The 15,293-nt window shown below is 48.2% G+C and overlaps 2 long non-coding RNA genes across 3 annotated transcripts; both read left to right on the top strand.

Moving 5' to 3' along the window:
- Positions 1-479: 479 nt before the first annotated feature.
- On the top strand, positions 480-5,442 carry LOC142043977 (uncharacterized). The gene is made up of 3 exons (XR_012654181.1): positions 480-757; positions 1,087-1,210; positions 1,756-5,442. It is a non-coding gene; the product is annotated as an uncharacterized LOC142043977 (long non-coding RNA).
- A 4,612-nt stretch (positions 5,443-10,054) lies between these two features.
- LOC142043978 (uncharacterized) lies at positions 10,055-14,928 on the top strand. 2 transcript variants are annotated; one of them, XR_012654183.1, is made up of 4 exons: positions 10,055-10,369; positions 10,855-11,217; positions 13,880-14,068; positions 14,386-14,928. It is a non-coding gene; the product is annotated as an uncharacterized LOC142043978 (long non-coding RNA). The 2 variants fall into 2 exon arrangements; XR_012654182.1 differs by having other exon boundaries at positions 13,880-14,928.
- Positions 14,929-15,293: the final 365 nt, after the last annotated feature.

The following is a 15,293-nucleotide window of genomic DNA, read 5'->3' as shown; positions in this document are numbered from 1 at the left end:
TTGTGGCAATATGCAGAAAACCATCATGGAACAGTTAGCCATGTACAGCTAACATACAGTAACAATACCATCCCTATGCGCAAAATCGTTAGCGTCCTACAGAAATATGCCGTGTCCCCTTCTTAGCCTTGTTTCTTGCCAGTTCCACAGATTTACCTGCTGACGGTAACCTCAATTCCTGAGTAATGAGATTTACAGCCGAAGTTTAACATTGAAATAACTCCTCTTTATCTCTGTCTCCTTACCCTCCCTGCACTTAGTCACAATTAAACTATCACTGTGGCAAAAAGATGGTCGCAAAAGGAATAAAACCAAATGCATGCCTACACTGAACGCAGATACTCAAAAAGTACGCATATGCCTGAGCAAGTATACTGGTTGCTAGTTGCATCTCCTTTCAAAGGACTGAGAAATGTCATGAAGAAGCACTAGCTTTGCAAATTAATGGGGTCCTCCACCCCAGAACAGTGATGGGGAAAAATGCAAAGGGTTGTCCCTTCAGACAGCACTCGGTAAAAAGAGACTCAACCCACACGTCTTCCATGCAACCGAGCATCGTTTCTTAGTCCTGGCTATACAGAATTACCTCTGTGGCTGCCTTGTACTGTTCCTATACGTGTGTGTATTTATGCCTGTCCATCTTGCTGCAGGGACCACCGTTGTTGCTGCTATTCCTGTTGTTCCCCTGCTCTGCGGAACTGGCGCTGCAGGAGGCAAGGATGCTCCAAGGGAGCCAGCTACAGCCAGCGAAGGCTCAGTGAGTCAGGAGGGGTTGTGACGACTGCAGTAAGAGTCTGAAATTCCCTATGGAGTCTGGCGGAAAAGGAGGGGAGGCAAGAAAGGTGGCGATGGGAAAGAGGAAAAAAGTGGGGAGTGGCACCTACTGTCTGTTTTCTTCTTCCCTCCCTGTTCCTACCGCCGCACTGCCGTTGGAAATGGCATCCTCCCCTCTACCGTACTGCGCAAAGGAATGGAATCGGGGATAAAACCGCAGCGCGTACGGCCTTTGTAACCACACAACCAAAATTCGGTCGGGGTGGGTGTACGTGTGTAAATACAGCCCTTCTCTCTCTCCCTCTCTCTCAGACTGCCGTTCAGAGGACAGGGTGCTGCTGAAGTAATGGAGACGGCAGACGCAGTATGTTTGAGCCGGTTCTGAACCCAGCGGTTGTTGCTAAACAACCCGACCTGACGCTTGAGATGTCAACGAGTGAGTAATACAGATTAAATGCTTATGCTACCATATCCTTAAACTTGTTTAAGCCTCGATATGATGAAAGGCTATGGAATAATGTTCCCTGCCGTATGAGAAAGCAAAGTTACCACTCCACTGCATAATCGGGAGACTTCCTCGGCCAGAAGGACCAAACTCAAAGCTGGTTGTGTCCTCAGCACTTCCAGGCAGAGTTGCCATCTTCATTGCTGGTCGCTTTAAGAAGAGAGGTGAAAAGATAGTATAGTAAATGGTTAAGAGAGAGAAACGTTCTCCCCTTCATTTCCTCATCCTCTCTCTGTAGCTGCTCTGCGCCCCCAGTCTCCCGTTTATCCTTACCCAGGCCTTCCCGATCCTTCACGCCCTGCTTTCGAACGCTGTTACGTCTTTTGCAAACCTTTACAGACCTGTCCCTTAGGGCTGTCTTCAGCTCTCCCCGACCTTACCGAGCCTGTGGCAAACTCACGCTTATGCAAACAAAAGCTGAGTTTGGGCAAGAGTCTTTCTCACTTCTTTAATTATTCCCACGACATAATTTCCAGGTGCAACCCCCGCCTCAAGCAGTTTACAGCCCTGCTAACGCTTCGCCACCTTATAAGGGAGAAGGAAGCAAGCAAGCCAGCGAGGAGAAAAGCCCCAGACCCCAGTACTTTCCCCTTCCCCGCCGTTCGCAGCTCTGACACGTCATCGTGGCAACCGCCCGGCGAAACGAAACCTCCCCGGCACCCGCCCGGGGGTGCGAGGTGGGGTACCCGCCGCACCGAGGGGTTAACGGCTCCCTCCCTGCCCGCTGCCCCTGCCCCAGGGGGGCCCGGCAGCCCCCCGGGAGCAGCGTGGGGCAGGGGAGCGGGCAGGGGAGCGGGCAGGGGAAGCTGCCGGCACTTTGAAGCAAGTGAAATCGACGTTGAGATTTGACACCCAGTCCTCGACCAATCCGGGAGGGCTTTTCACCTGCCATCACCTCCTCCGCCAATCGGACGGCGCCTTTGGGCTGAGAGCCCTCCCCGGCCAATGGGGAGCCAGCTCCGCCACTTAGTTAATGATGCAGCAGTACAGGGAAGACTATCACATGTGAGCTGGAAGGCTGCCAACATGGAGACACGGAGAGAGCAAGGTAAACAACTTTCCAACGCCAAAATGATGACATTTAATCCCTAAATGCTAGCTTCCCGTCTCGACTCATCCTTAACCCCTTTCAGCTGGTGTGGAAGCGTCTGGAAGGCACCGTCTACCTGTCCCCAGTGCTTTTAAAAACTGGACGACATGCCCTGCAATGATCACTGCGTCACCGTTTACCACTTTCCGAACTACGCAGTGACAAACCTCCAAGCTCTGAAACGCAGAGCGCCTGTTAACCCCTCCACCGAGCCCTCGCCAACATGCCAGCCTTTAGGGAGACGGGGGGGAATAAAAAGCCCAGACAAAACACGAAAACAGCAGTCTTTGCAAAGTTGTCATCTCTCCCCCACGACTACTACCCTCCTCTGCAGTACAGCAATGCCAGCAAGAGTGACATTAGTACAACCTGTGCCGTCGTTCCATTGAGAAAACAGCTCTGACGCAGAACAGAGCAATCATACCCAGCCAAAATAATAATAAAGGCACTTCGGGATCCGAACTTAGGGACGCCGGGGGAAAGGGACGCCCTGCAAATAATTAAAATACGCAGATGCAGCTCAAGCCCCATCCTGATCAAAGGGTACGTACGTGGGAAAGACGAACCGGACCGGAGAGCTCTGCCCGTGCACCATCTGCGCAGTCCTCAGCCCTCCGCTCGCTGTGTAGCGCCGCAGAATAGAAGGTTCCAGAAATTTCCTTTCCGTTAACCCTTTCGGCGTCTGCCCACTCTCCCTCCCCGCGGGATTAAGCGCGCCGGGTCTCCAGCATCGTCAATGGGCGAAGCCTCCTACGCCAACCGAGCCCAAATATGATCTTTAAATGACACTGGATGGTGGCAGGAGCCCACTCCCTGATGTTGGTGTTACTTCTCTTTCTGGAGCCCTCTCTGCCTCTCTTGCTGCCTCTCTCCCCTCTTGCTGCAGCAGGGCTGTTGCTGGTAGACCTATCGACGGAGCTTGCTCTCTCACTCTCTCGCTGAGCTCTGTGACGCAGCTCTAAATTCTCCAGCCTGCTCCCTGTGTTATAAGAGCGGAACTGCAGCTTTCCAGGGAGCCCGTGCCAGCGGTGCCAGGGCCAGGCAAACCGAGGGGAACGTCGCTCCTGGACTCTGCACCTTTTTTTGGTAATTATTATGTTCCTCACCTCTCTTTCTGTGCTTCCTCCAAGGCTCTCAGCCCCGCATCTCCTTCTCTGCTTCTGAGTCATACTTACTAGGTTAACTCTTTTAGGATTGGTAGTCAGCAATACAAATCTCGAACAAGCGCAGCTGAAACCACAGCCAACTTTGTGGTGGTTTCTGCTTTAAAAAAACCAAAGCAAATCTTCTTGGCTCTAAAAAACAAAAACACACACACGCACACACACACGTTCCAGTAGAGAGTTAGTGCTTTTTGATTAACTGTTTCGGTGACAGGAACCACTACTTGACTCCCTAAAATAAAATATTTTAGGCCTGTGTGTTGCAAATGCTCAGCAGGCAGTTACCCTGAAGCACAAGGCAACTTAAAAGGAACTGCTCCTGTGAACGAACACAGGTCTTCTGGGCATAAAAGCACGAGGCTACTGCTGGACCCACAAGACCCTGCTATGCTGGCCGCAGGACACTGATCTGAATGGGGTTCAGCCACTGGGCAGGTGCCTGGTGTAAGATAAGGTACTGAAAGTGCTAGAAAGCTATGGGCTCTTCTTAATCTGAACAGTATTAGTAAGTGTTACCACACACACAGATTCAAAACGCTCGGCGTAGGCAGGGGAACTAATAGCTGCATTCCTGGAGTCACCAGAATCCAATAATCTCTGTCAAAGAAAGTCCACGAACAGCTATGTATTTCAGCACAGCAGGCTTCACCAGGCCAGAAAAATTTTGCAGACGAACAATCTCTCTCTCCTTGCCTCTGCCCCCTGAGAGCGTCCCTTGCATTAACTCCGGTGCCTTCAGTCAACTTCAGCACCAGGCAGGGGAAGCAGTGCTCTCCTGTCTTGTAGCCTCAAAACCGGAAAATGTGGAGGAGGATCAGTGGTAGATACAGCATCTGGGAATCAAAGAGAAGCTAATGGAGAGCCAGCACTGTACGAGGGAGTTCATGCGTCAGTCCGCATATACAAAAGAGCGAGCGAGAGAGCCAGCAGTCCATTTGAAAAACACAGAATCAAGAGAGAGATCACTACTACACAGCTACAACTGCCATTTTAATTCCGGACTTCAGAGCTGGCTGTGAGCTTTGGGTTTTTCACTACAACCAAAGCTGAAGTAACCACTATTTTTTCTCTTCGCAGCGTCTGAAGAGCCTGAGCTATTTTGGGATTTGTCTGTACTACACTGAAAATGACACCTGTTACGCACAGACACAAATGAGAAGAATTGCAAGCTCCTGGTTTCTCAGATACGATTCTACAAAAAAAGAAGAAAAAGATCCTATGAGCTAGGGACCTGGGAGAGCAGCACAGGCTCTCAGTGTGGGGTGAAGGGGGTGACCCTTGTGAATTGAACAGTCAGACACAAGTACAAAAAAAAAAACAAAACAAAAAAAGTACAAAACAAAAACAAAAAACCTCCATGTGACCAAAAGAAGCAGTGCTTGATCAACTAAATGGCACAAGACATGGTTTCTTATGCAATCAAACCCGTGGGACTTCAAGCCTTACATATACGCTTTGTGGCCAAAGCTGCAAGCATTAACTACTTCAGTTAATGAAGGTAAAATTGTCAGAGCACTACGGCTACTTAAATGAGTCACCCAGCAGTGATACTCGCTAAAGTAGGCCAGTGTTTTATGTGATGTTAAGCTGTCAGTGCTGGTTTCAGTAACCCCTGAGTTATCTCAGAAGCTCCACCAACATGGCAGGGTCAGAGCGGATTTTCCGCATTCCCCGTTTTCCCCGCCAGCGTGCGGCTGATTTACAACACACCAGCGCTGTGCAGACGAGACAGAGGCCATCTCGCTGGACCCGCGAGACCCAGCGAAGCTCTGAACATGATTGCGTACAGCACTGGAGCAAGATAAAAGACTCGGAGCCTCAGAAATGGGACAGTTGACTGGTGCTTTTAGCTCACAGCAATTTTGTCAGTCTCGTGGTATATTAAGAAAATAAAATGGAACTTTGATTTATTTCAAATTATATCTTCTGGTTGCTTTCAGGGGAAAGGCAGCGTTTATTTTATGGTTTACTTTCATTTGAAAATCACCAGCCGTGGAACATTTCTACCTTTACCTGACTGTAAGTATTTACTTTATGGTGGCACTCAGGCTCCCGAGAAGACTCAGACGCACTGCACTGGGAAACACCTAAGTGCGTAACTAAGAAAACATGGCACAATGGAAAGCTTCAGCACTCAGAACTGAATTATGAGGCCCCCCCCAAAATAAAGTCATCTTCTCACGCTGTTGGTTAGGATCTGGCATTTTCTGTGAGCTGAAGTAAGGAGCTAGATGCCATGATTCCACAGTAGAAATCTAGGCTGCTTTTCTGTTTTAAGTGGAGCCCATGTACATGCTTTGCTACTGGGGGGGGGGGGGGGTGTTACTCTTGTTTTTTTTCTCCTCCAAACTCTGTCTAAAAGCAGGAGGCAGAACTTTGGTTTTCTAAGAACTGACTATGAGGAAGCAAAGTCCTGGGCTAGAAAGCAAGCTTAGTAAATGGAAATGGTCTACGGCTGTGGTCGGAGGCAGGGGAGATCAGTCTCACCATGCAAATGGTAGTGTAAGTATCCATTTCAAAGCAAGGGGTCACCTAATAGCTTGGCTACAACTCTGCCATGGGTGCTTACATGGGACTTAAAAAAAAGAAAAAGTTTTGATCATGCTAGGCAATCTAACAAGATATCACGACTTACAGCTGCAACGGTTCAGGCTGGGTGTTAGGGGAAAAAAAAAATTTCTTCAGGAGGGTGGGAGGGATTGAGCCCCAGGCATCACTACCAAGTCTGCCGTCAATTGACGGTTTCCCTCGGCATCATGAAAGGACGAGGGAGCAACTCATCAGTGGGCAGAGGAAGCGTGGGCTTGCCGCTGCTTATATGCCAAACTGTACGTAAAGGTGCATCCTCAGTTCTCTGGCATCTCCCATGCTATTTTCTGCTGTCGTGCTACAATGACCTTAATAACAATAACGTACGAAGTCTGACGTTACAAAAATCTAACCCTCCTGCACGTCACTGTTGGTATTGTGGGTGATAAAATAACCTCAGCCATCTACTGAGGAAGGTCCTTGGTCTTTTTAATGACGAAGGAAACCCTCGTGGTACTACCCGCACTTTCAGCTTCCTACTGGTGAAGCCTTGGCTCAGGTTTCGGTTTAAATGCCATCGGCCACACCTTCCTCCGACTGCAGGAAACTGCGATTGTTAAAATCAGGGCATGTTCCTGTTTAACTAAAAGGCTGAGATCAAATAATCCAAAGGCCTCGACTATGCCAAACAAATTCCTGCCCAAGACGTAGCAAGTCTGTGCAGCTGTAAATCTATAACCCCTTGACCTCAATATCCATGTAAATGACATCTCGGCACATCACTGCGGGGAGCGGTTAGTAATAAACGGAAGGAGCAAAGAATCAGGCAAAGGTGGACAGGGAAATGTAAAAGTTAACAGTAATAAAGCTCAGCACAATGTTCACTTTACCAACCCAAAGTCCTGAAAGTTGCTTTAAAATGCAAAATAGTACATTTTTCAAATGCTGATATGGAATAGCTCTTTTTCAAAATGTGGAATTTGCGAGTGCTACCTCTTCCTCACAAAACACTCACAACCTCAGCGACATGATGTTTTCCAACGAAAATCTATTTCGGCACAGAATTCCCAGCCAGCTCCATTCAGGGAACACCAGCAGAAACAGTAACTCAATAGCCCATCTGCCAGGACTGTTTCCCCTAACACTCACCAATCAGAGGGTGGTTGATTTTTGAAATTTTCTTTTAATCTGAATGTCGTAATAGAACATTGTCCTTAAAAAAAAACTTACTGAACTCTTTGCTATAGTAAAACAATTGTCTACATTGACCGCAAATAAAGAAGTAATGTTAGTTGTTACTTACGGAGACTGGCAAGTTTTTAATGTTTGCTCATTTAAAATTAATGTAATTTTGCATATGGGAAGGCTGAATTAAATAAAGGTTAAATAATTTGACCCACATTGTATGCAGAATCAGGGTCAAAGCTGATATGGAAATTCGGGAGTTCCTTGCTCCCAGATTTTACTCAAGTTATGCCTCTTGCTAATTATAGTCCTTATTGCAGAGAAGGCCCCCAGTCAATTAGTGAGACGTGACCATCATCTGAAACAGAAGCTGCCGGAACAGTGTGGCTTTCAGAGGAAATTGATAGGAAATTATTTCGAAGAGGCACTTTCTTTCATTTTTCAAAGAAAAGCAGAAATAAGACATTGACGTCTTCCTTCTATTTTCACGTGTGCGTGGACAACAACAGACAATTCACAGTCTCACAGTGCTATCCTAACAGTCACCAGGACACACAGATTTCCAGGAAACTGGAGACTTGCAACTCCAAAATAGGAGTATTTGCTAAGACAGCTACCAAAGTCCACGAAGGGATATTCTACATGCTGTACCGCGCATCAGGTTTTGTTCCACTGTGACAACAGTAGAAAAGTTACGGAGTAACAACAAACGTTTAGCTTTAGTTTTTTTTCTGAAAGGTTTATTGTTTTCCAGACAAGCTTCATTAGTGAATGCTAGAGAAATGGCCAGCACTTCCTACTCTTGCCAGCCCAGCGTGCACGCACGCTGTGATTCTCACCGGGGCCCCAACCAACAGGAGGAAGAGCAGGCAGGCATATAAATAGCAATAAACCCCCTTCGGAAACAGTTTTGAAGTTGATTCCGTGCGCCTGCTTGTGTGTGCACGACGGACTCTGCACAAAGATGGGGGTAGTCCTCTTTGGGGGTGGTTCAAGGGAATTGGATGGAACAGCTGGCATTGAGATCAAAAGACTGCGAAGCCAGAGGTGTGTGTTCCTTCCCAAGAACTGTCGGGGATGTGTTGGGATTGGGTAGTCACATTTGCATAAAACGTTTGCATTCTTCGTGCAAACCTAGCCCACGCAACGAAGCAGGCACTGAAATGGAAGCCTGCGGGTGAAAAACCTAGCCCTGCCTTTGAAAACCCGGACTCCTGGAATTTACCCCGTGAAGTCTGAGAGAATCCCAGCTGGAAGAGCTGGGATCCTTGTCAAAGAGGTGGCACCACATTAACATACAAGCTGCTTCAAAGCAGAGCTTAGGCCCTGTGCTGAAGCCGGGTTCGAGGTATTTCGCATCCTCGACCGACGGCTCCGCTCGCTGTCTTCCAGCGTCCCTGACCATCCCGATGTCAGAAATTCTGCTCGAGGTCGGCAAGGCGGCTGCCCCAGCCCCCCCGGCCGCTCTGCCCACGCTGGGAGAGGGAGCGGGGACAGCCAGGCTCCCCGAGCTGCAGCCTTTGCTCAGTTCCAAATCTAAGGAGCCAACAGCGCTGAGACAAAAGTAATTATTTCAGCTATTAGTTGCTAAGAATAGAGCCGGCGGGGGTGCTGTGCATGGCTGAGGTGCACTGGCAGCACAGTCGGAGGTAGCAGGGATTGCAGTGGAAGCACAGAAATAGCCGTTCTCCACGCTCAGCACTTCGAAGCTTCATGAGTCACTAAAATACATGGAAGGGGGGGGGGGGGGACAGACAGGTGGGGTGTAGCGGAAAATACTCCCTGCCCCTACGTAAAGCAGAATGTGCCCCTGGGCCGACTGTTGTATTTTCTGGGGGAGAACGGCATTTTGGTGAGGAGCCTGGTTTTTCCTAAAAGGCGAGCATCTTCCCAGACCACCCTCACGCTTCCCACCCAGCGGAGAGTGCGGCTGTTCCGAGGACCACTTCCAACAGACCTGATGCCCGTGCGCCGCTTACAGGTACCGATCCCCTGCCCGGGGGGGGGGACACGGCCCTTGGGGAGGCACCGGGGCAGCCCCTTCCTCCCACCGCCCCGGTGCCTGCCCCTCCGGCCAGTCTCACGCGGGGCATGAATATTTACAAAAGTCAAACATTACTGGGGGGGGGGTGCAGCGGGAGGGAGGAATCTATTGATCTCGATCCAACTGTGTTTCACGGTGTTTTCCTAACTAACTTGAAGTTCCCTTTACAAATACATTATAAAAGGTTAAACATATGAACAGCAGATATTTAAATACGGGATCAGTAAATGACAAGGTGCTCGGCTGGCTGTTCAGAGATGTCTTTAACATCTTGTCCTGATGCTATTTAGCAAAAATCGTAATGGTATCACTACATGTTTTTACTCAATATAGCTTGGAAGAGGCAATTTTCCTTCCGTGCTGTTTGTGCAGCCCAGGGTACAACACATTCCTGATCTATGACTAGGTTTCCAAGCTACATAGTAAAATGAATAATAATGATAGTAAAAGTTGTACAACTTTTTTTATACAGCAACCTTTGTATTACTTTAGTGCTGGATTTTCCAGCTATTGTACATGGGGGGGGGGGGGGGGAGGAAGTATTTTTTTAAAAACTACCATTCCCAACAAAACCAAAAACAAAACCCCAACAAATTCAAGATTTAAAAGAAGATTTTTGTATCAGTCCTGGGTGCAACTGCAGAAAGAGTCGAGCTAGATAGAATTAAACATCTCAGCTGGAGCATGGACAGGGCACCAGACAGCTTGCTAAAAATAGCTTAATCCTAATTACAGCCACACTTCTGCTTTTTCAAGGTTTCCCGTTTCCCGTGGGGACGCGGAGGCTGTGAATGGAGAGGGGGATCGGTGCCCACTGCGGCAGCAGAGGGGCCGGGGGCACACGCTGCCCGTTATTGCATAACCCCAGGAACACGCCGTCCTCCGGCGGGAGCGACGGGAGTGACGGGAGCGATGGGAGCGACGGGAGTGACGGGAATGACGGCAGCGTCTCGCCTCGCCGGCCTTCGGCTGCCCAGCTCCAGCCCATCGGCGCAGGCTTAACTCAGCACCCGGCCCTGGAAATCTGCTCTCCCCAGTTAGCAAAACCAGACTAAAACCACTGGAAAACAGGGTTTCAGGTAACGCGGGCTTTGCTGGTTAAAGATTTAAACATCACCACCTTCCTACCGACTCCCCGAGCCGCCGGCAGCCCTCGGGGGAGCTCGGTCCTGTGCCAGAGCTGCCCGGCGTGGATGAAACCCCCGGAGCGGTGCCATGCACCGGTACGTCCCGTAGGAACTGCCACAAATCCCTATCGGTTTTATTTCCTACCGGACGACGTTCACACAGAGAGCTGACTTGCTATCTCATAAGCAGAATTACGAAATGTTTAGTATGAGAAATAAATATATTTAAGCCTCTGCTTTTGAAACCAGGGTAGTTTATTTCTCCCAGAAAGCCTATGAAACTATGGAAAGCAACTTACTTTCCCACCCTAAAGGATGTATATTAATTGCCAGTTTAAATATTTAGCTAGAAAATATACGGCTTCAGCTATAATAACTTAGGTTTGTTTTATCAGAAACCAGGAGTTAATGCTATGTTTTTTCTTTCATTTCTGCAGCAGTAATCAGTAGGTAAGCACGAGGGCCCCTCTGCTCGAGATGGATCTCGGTCTGCACACATCACTGCTGCTGTGAAAACAGCCAGCGACTGAAAGACCTTCTAGCTGGTAAAACAAAGGAAAAATTCATCAAACATTCCTTCAATATCTTTGATTCACCTAACTGAGGAACAACTCTCCTGCAAGCACAGGGGGAACAGCATGAATTTCATTTAAAGTTTCCGACTGAGCCTTTTCGGATGTTTTAGAAAAAAATACAAGTCCCGATGAATGTTAGGACAGAGCCATCACAGAGAGCAGGATCTGAAACGCTGACAGCGTCGTGTCCAGGGCTGTCAGCCCAGCAGGTTGCACTACGTGGTGGTAAGGTTTTGGGGGGAACACTGACACTTAGGGTTCGGCTGAGCGGCTCTCGGAGCAAAGGAGAGTTAGTAAGAGGGTGTCTGTCTGGAAAGGACCTTGTTAGTTTTGAGTAGGACTGCCACTTCAGTAAATAGTATTTTTACTTACAGCTCATCAGAAAAGATTTCATTTTACATTTTTGGGATTCATTTCCCCTCTGCACTGAAACGCAGATCCAGGATGTGGGGCTTGCTCTTTGTATTTTTAATTAAATGAGAAAGACGCACTACAGAACAGCTGGTACCTTTGGGCTGATGGGCGCTGACCTGGGCTGCCAGAAATTCGCCTGCACATCCCTGCTTTATCTCCACAGAAGACAGTCTTGCAGGTCCGGTCTCCCATATCCCGGCTGAGTTTGTAGCAGAGCTTTCAGCTGTCCTGCAGTCCCGGCTGTCCGTCCTGCTGTCACCTCCCAACTCCCCGGAGTCACACCCTGGGTACAACAAAATCTCCCATTAAAAGTTTCACCAACCTTAATATGACAAAGCAGTATTTTCCAATTGGGAAATGAATAAACATGGAAAAAAATTGTTTAGACATTCCTAAGCAGCTTTCTTAGCATTACCGTGCCACCAGCAGACCTCGTCCCGGAGCAGACCTCCTTCCTCCCTTTGCCCACTGCTTTACGGGATGCACCTACGGAAGGGTGATGCTGCTGCATGTGTGCAGCGAGGCTTGGCCGCGGCTTAGAAACACCTATGGGTACGAGGGCACATCCCACCGAATGCGTGTGTCTGCCAGCCCCTGCCTGGAGTGACTGCTTTTGTAAGCACAGCGAGAGATTGGGAAATCTGCTGTGATTCATGCGAATCGCTTCAGTCCCCACTCCCACCCCCAGCACAGCACCCACGAGTGCCCGGGAGCTGCCAGACACACACAGAGCGAGCACCACGCCTGCCTGCAGCTCCTCGCTAAGCATCGGCTGCCAAGACACTCCCGGAGTATTTAAAACTCGGTGCCACAAATTATTTGTTCTTATCTGAAAAATTCCTGAAATGCTTTTTATCTTTATTGCTGAAAATTATCAAATTCAGAGCGGTTTCATCAGCTCAGCTGAATAAACCGACACCGTCACTAGCTGTGGCGTTCTGCTGTTCGTGCTGGGTTTGGTGCTGGCAGGTACTGGCTGAGGTTTAGCTCTGCCTCTTGTCTCAGCCTTCAAACTGGGATTGTAAATTATTTTGGCCAGGGATAAACTGTCTTTGCTTGTAGAGCACTGAGCCACAGTGGCCTCTGGGTCTCAGCTGAGCCTTCTAAACACTTCTAAAAATAAGTAATTATAAGCCATTATCTTTTTAAAATACTTGTAAAAAGGAAGGAGCAAGAAGAGACTCCTCTCCCAGCTGTTTTCTCCTCAAACTGCCAAGATTTATTTTTTTCTAAACTGTGCCTTTTCCGTCAGTTCTCTTCTGTAGCCTTTCATAAAACAAGGAGACACAACTGTTTAAAAGTTAGGACAGGTATTTTGTACTTACATAGCAATAATCATTTGAAACCCACTAGTAAGTTCTAAAATTCAAGCTACCGTTAACAAAAATAAAAATTAATCTCAAAAAATATTTTTATGCACGAATTGATTACCCTTCCCAGCCTGGAATTATTTTACAAACAAATCTCAATTAGAGGGTGAGCGTTTCTATTTTTTTTTGTGAGAAAAAATAGATGTTGTCATTTTTCAACATATTTTGGTTTTTTTCTTACTTGGCCAATTCTGATTGGCCGCATTAGTCCCACTGTAGATTTTTTTTTTTCCCTTTCCAGAATGGGAGACCTTTGTTTTGAGTGATTCCTTTGTGTAATTCGTAAAGTAGAAAACAAAACATTAAACATTACAAAACAAAACAGATGAAAATACTTTCAGCTTTGCTCATGTTCCTGCCAACTATTTTCCCTTTTTAAAAAAAAAAAAAACAACACACAAAACAGCTCCTTCTCAGCCCGTACATGACTGTATCATTTTACTCCTTTAAAGGGGAAAGGAGAGCTGAGGATTAGCTCTCGGCCTGCTGGAAGGGCCAGCAGCTAAGAAATGGCAAGGACTGGTTTAAAGCCTCTAAGCCAGCTTCTAATACTATTCCTCCCCCCCAAAAAACAAGGCAATAAGAATATATTGTGATGAAGGTACAAACTTTTAAGACTTCCTTAAATACACATTTTGAATAGCACACCAAAGATCAGCAATTTTATTAAGAGATTAATAGCGTGAACACAATTTATTTGCCCACTGACTGCACCGGACAGGAGCCTCTGCTCTTCAGATCCGTTCCTGCACTGTCACTTTCCATTCCTTAGGGCTGGACCGTTGAAATGAGGGATGCAATACCTCGAAAGCCAGGAGTGATCTCTCCAGCAGGCCCTTTACCTCCTTTTTGCTGATACCTGTGCACGTGCAGGCTCGCTCTTTGGGAGACAGTAACAGCTTGTGCCCGGTGAGACGCAGGAATCAGCCTGGCAGAACTGTCCTCCTCGGGCTTTAGTACGGCCGTCCAGTGCCGTGAAAGAGAAATAGCAGCATCCCAAAGCGATTCCATGGAGCCTCCAAAACCACCTGTGAGTAACAGCTCTGCTTGGGCTAGAAACTTCCTTTTTTTCCTTTGTTTTTTTCCTTTGTTTTTCACTCCAGGCTTCATTTGTCCCATTGTTTGCCTGGGAGATTTTCACCAAGTCCTGAAGATGACCGTGTGCTGGGGACGCTCAGAACGGCCAGAAATGTTGCATCGCTGCCTGGTCCATCCCAGTCTGTATCGGCTCCAGCCCTCCAGTCCAGCTGAAGCCATCTGCTTTGCCTCCAAGATGCGACCGTGGTCTAGAGGTGAGGTGCGTGCCTGACTCTCAGAATTCCTCTTAAATATTCAGAGCGTGACAACTCAGAAAAATCAGAGCTTATGCATGGCCTTAACATTTGGGGTGCACAAATAAGTAAGAAATAACAGGTCACGGGGATGAGACGGGCTCCTCTGCCAGAGTCTTGCAGGAGGCTTCTTCACCCCGACCCCAATTCCATCCCCGAGGCTGTTGCACACAGTGATTTCTGTGTGGGAACTTTCGGGAAGTTTAACATACAAACTTGGGGCTGGGTGGGGACTCGGGGATTTATGGTGGCCACCACTCCGGCTTCCACTGTCTCAGGTGTGCGCAAAATGACGTGGGATGTTGTGCTTCATGCGACGCTGGCCCGAGTTAACCCGTAGCCCTATTTTCCATCTGTAACCATGGCAACCCGAGTTATCTTGCAGAGGTGTCCATCACCCCCTGGTAGTAACACCCTGCTCGTCACAGCCGGACCGACAGTCCCACCGCTGGGATTGTCCGTGTGCACATCCCAGTTGCCTGAAACTGCAAAAAGAAAACCCCCAAAGCGAGGTGGTGTTTGCAGGACCACCGTTTCTAACGCCGATTCTGGCGGAGGCCGAGTGGGAGGTGGGGAGAAGGCAGAGGATGAGCGGGAATGCCGGAGCAGTTCAGGCACAGTCCTGGCTCTCAGCAATGCGATCGGCTCCTTGGCAACGGGAGGACGGTGTGTCAGGGTGGATGGGACACAAACACGCCGGCTCCAGCAGCTCCAGGAGAGAGGAGCATCACCGCTAACACGGCTCATCTAATTTTGCCATGGAACACTTGAAAAGAAAGAATAAAGTAACAGCTGGAAACAGCTTCCCGCTGAGTGCGTTACACAGCTGCATGAGGTCCTTTGCTGTCCTGCTTTTATAAAATATTTTTCATACAACAGCATTGAGTTTAATTGTATTCAAGAGAAAGAAAGTCGCCTATACTGACCCTCTGCCTACTGGGAATTTTGTCATATGGAGAGGGAAGATGGCTGGTACCATGAAAGGAGAGAACAAATGCCTTGGCCCTTTAGACTGTCTTGCAGGATTTCACGGTTGCCACTCTTCAGGAGGTACTGTCCATCTACTTGGTTGGAACAACTGTTATTCCTCAAAAGAGGATTAGGCCCTCAAATTTTCCGAAACCTAAATAATTAGAAAAGTTTTACAAGACTTTGCTGTCTTTTTTACAAGCCTTCCCTGCACTTG

Source organism: Buteo buteo, chromosome 23 (genome assembly GCF_964188355.1).
Source record: "Buteo buteo chromosome 23, bButBut1.hap1.1, whole genome shotgun sequence".
Lineage (NCBI taxonomy): Eukaryota > Metazoa > Chordata > Aves > Accipitriformes > Accipitridae > Buteo > Buteo buteo.
Note: the sequence above shows the minus strand (reverse complement) of the source record. Positions and strands in the feature narration are given on the sequence as shown.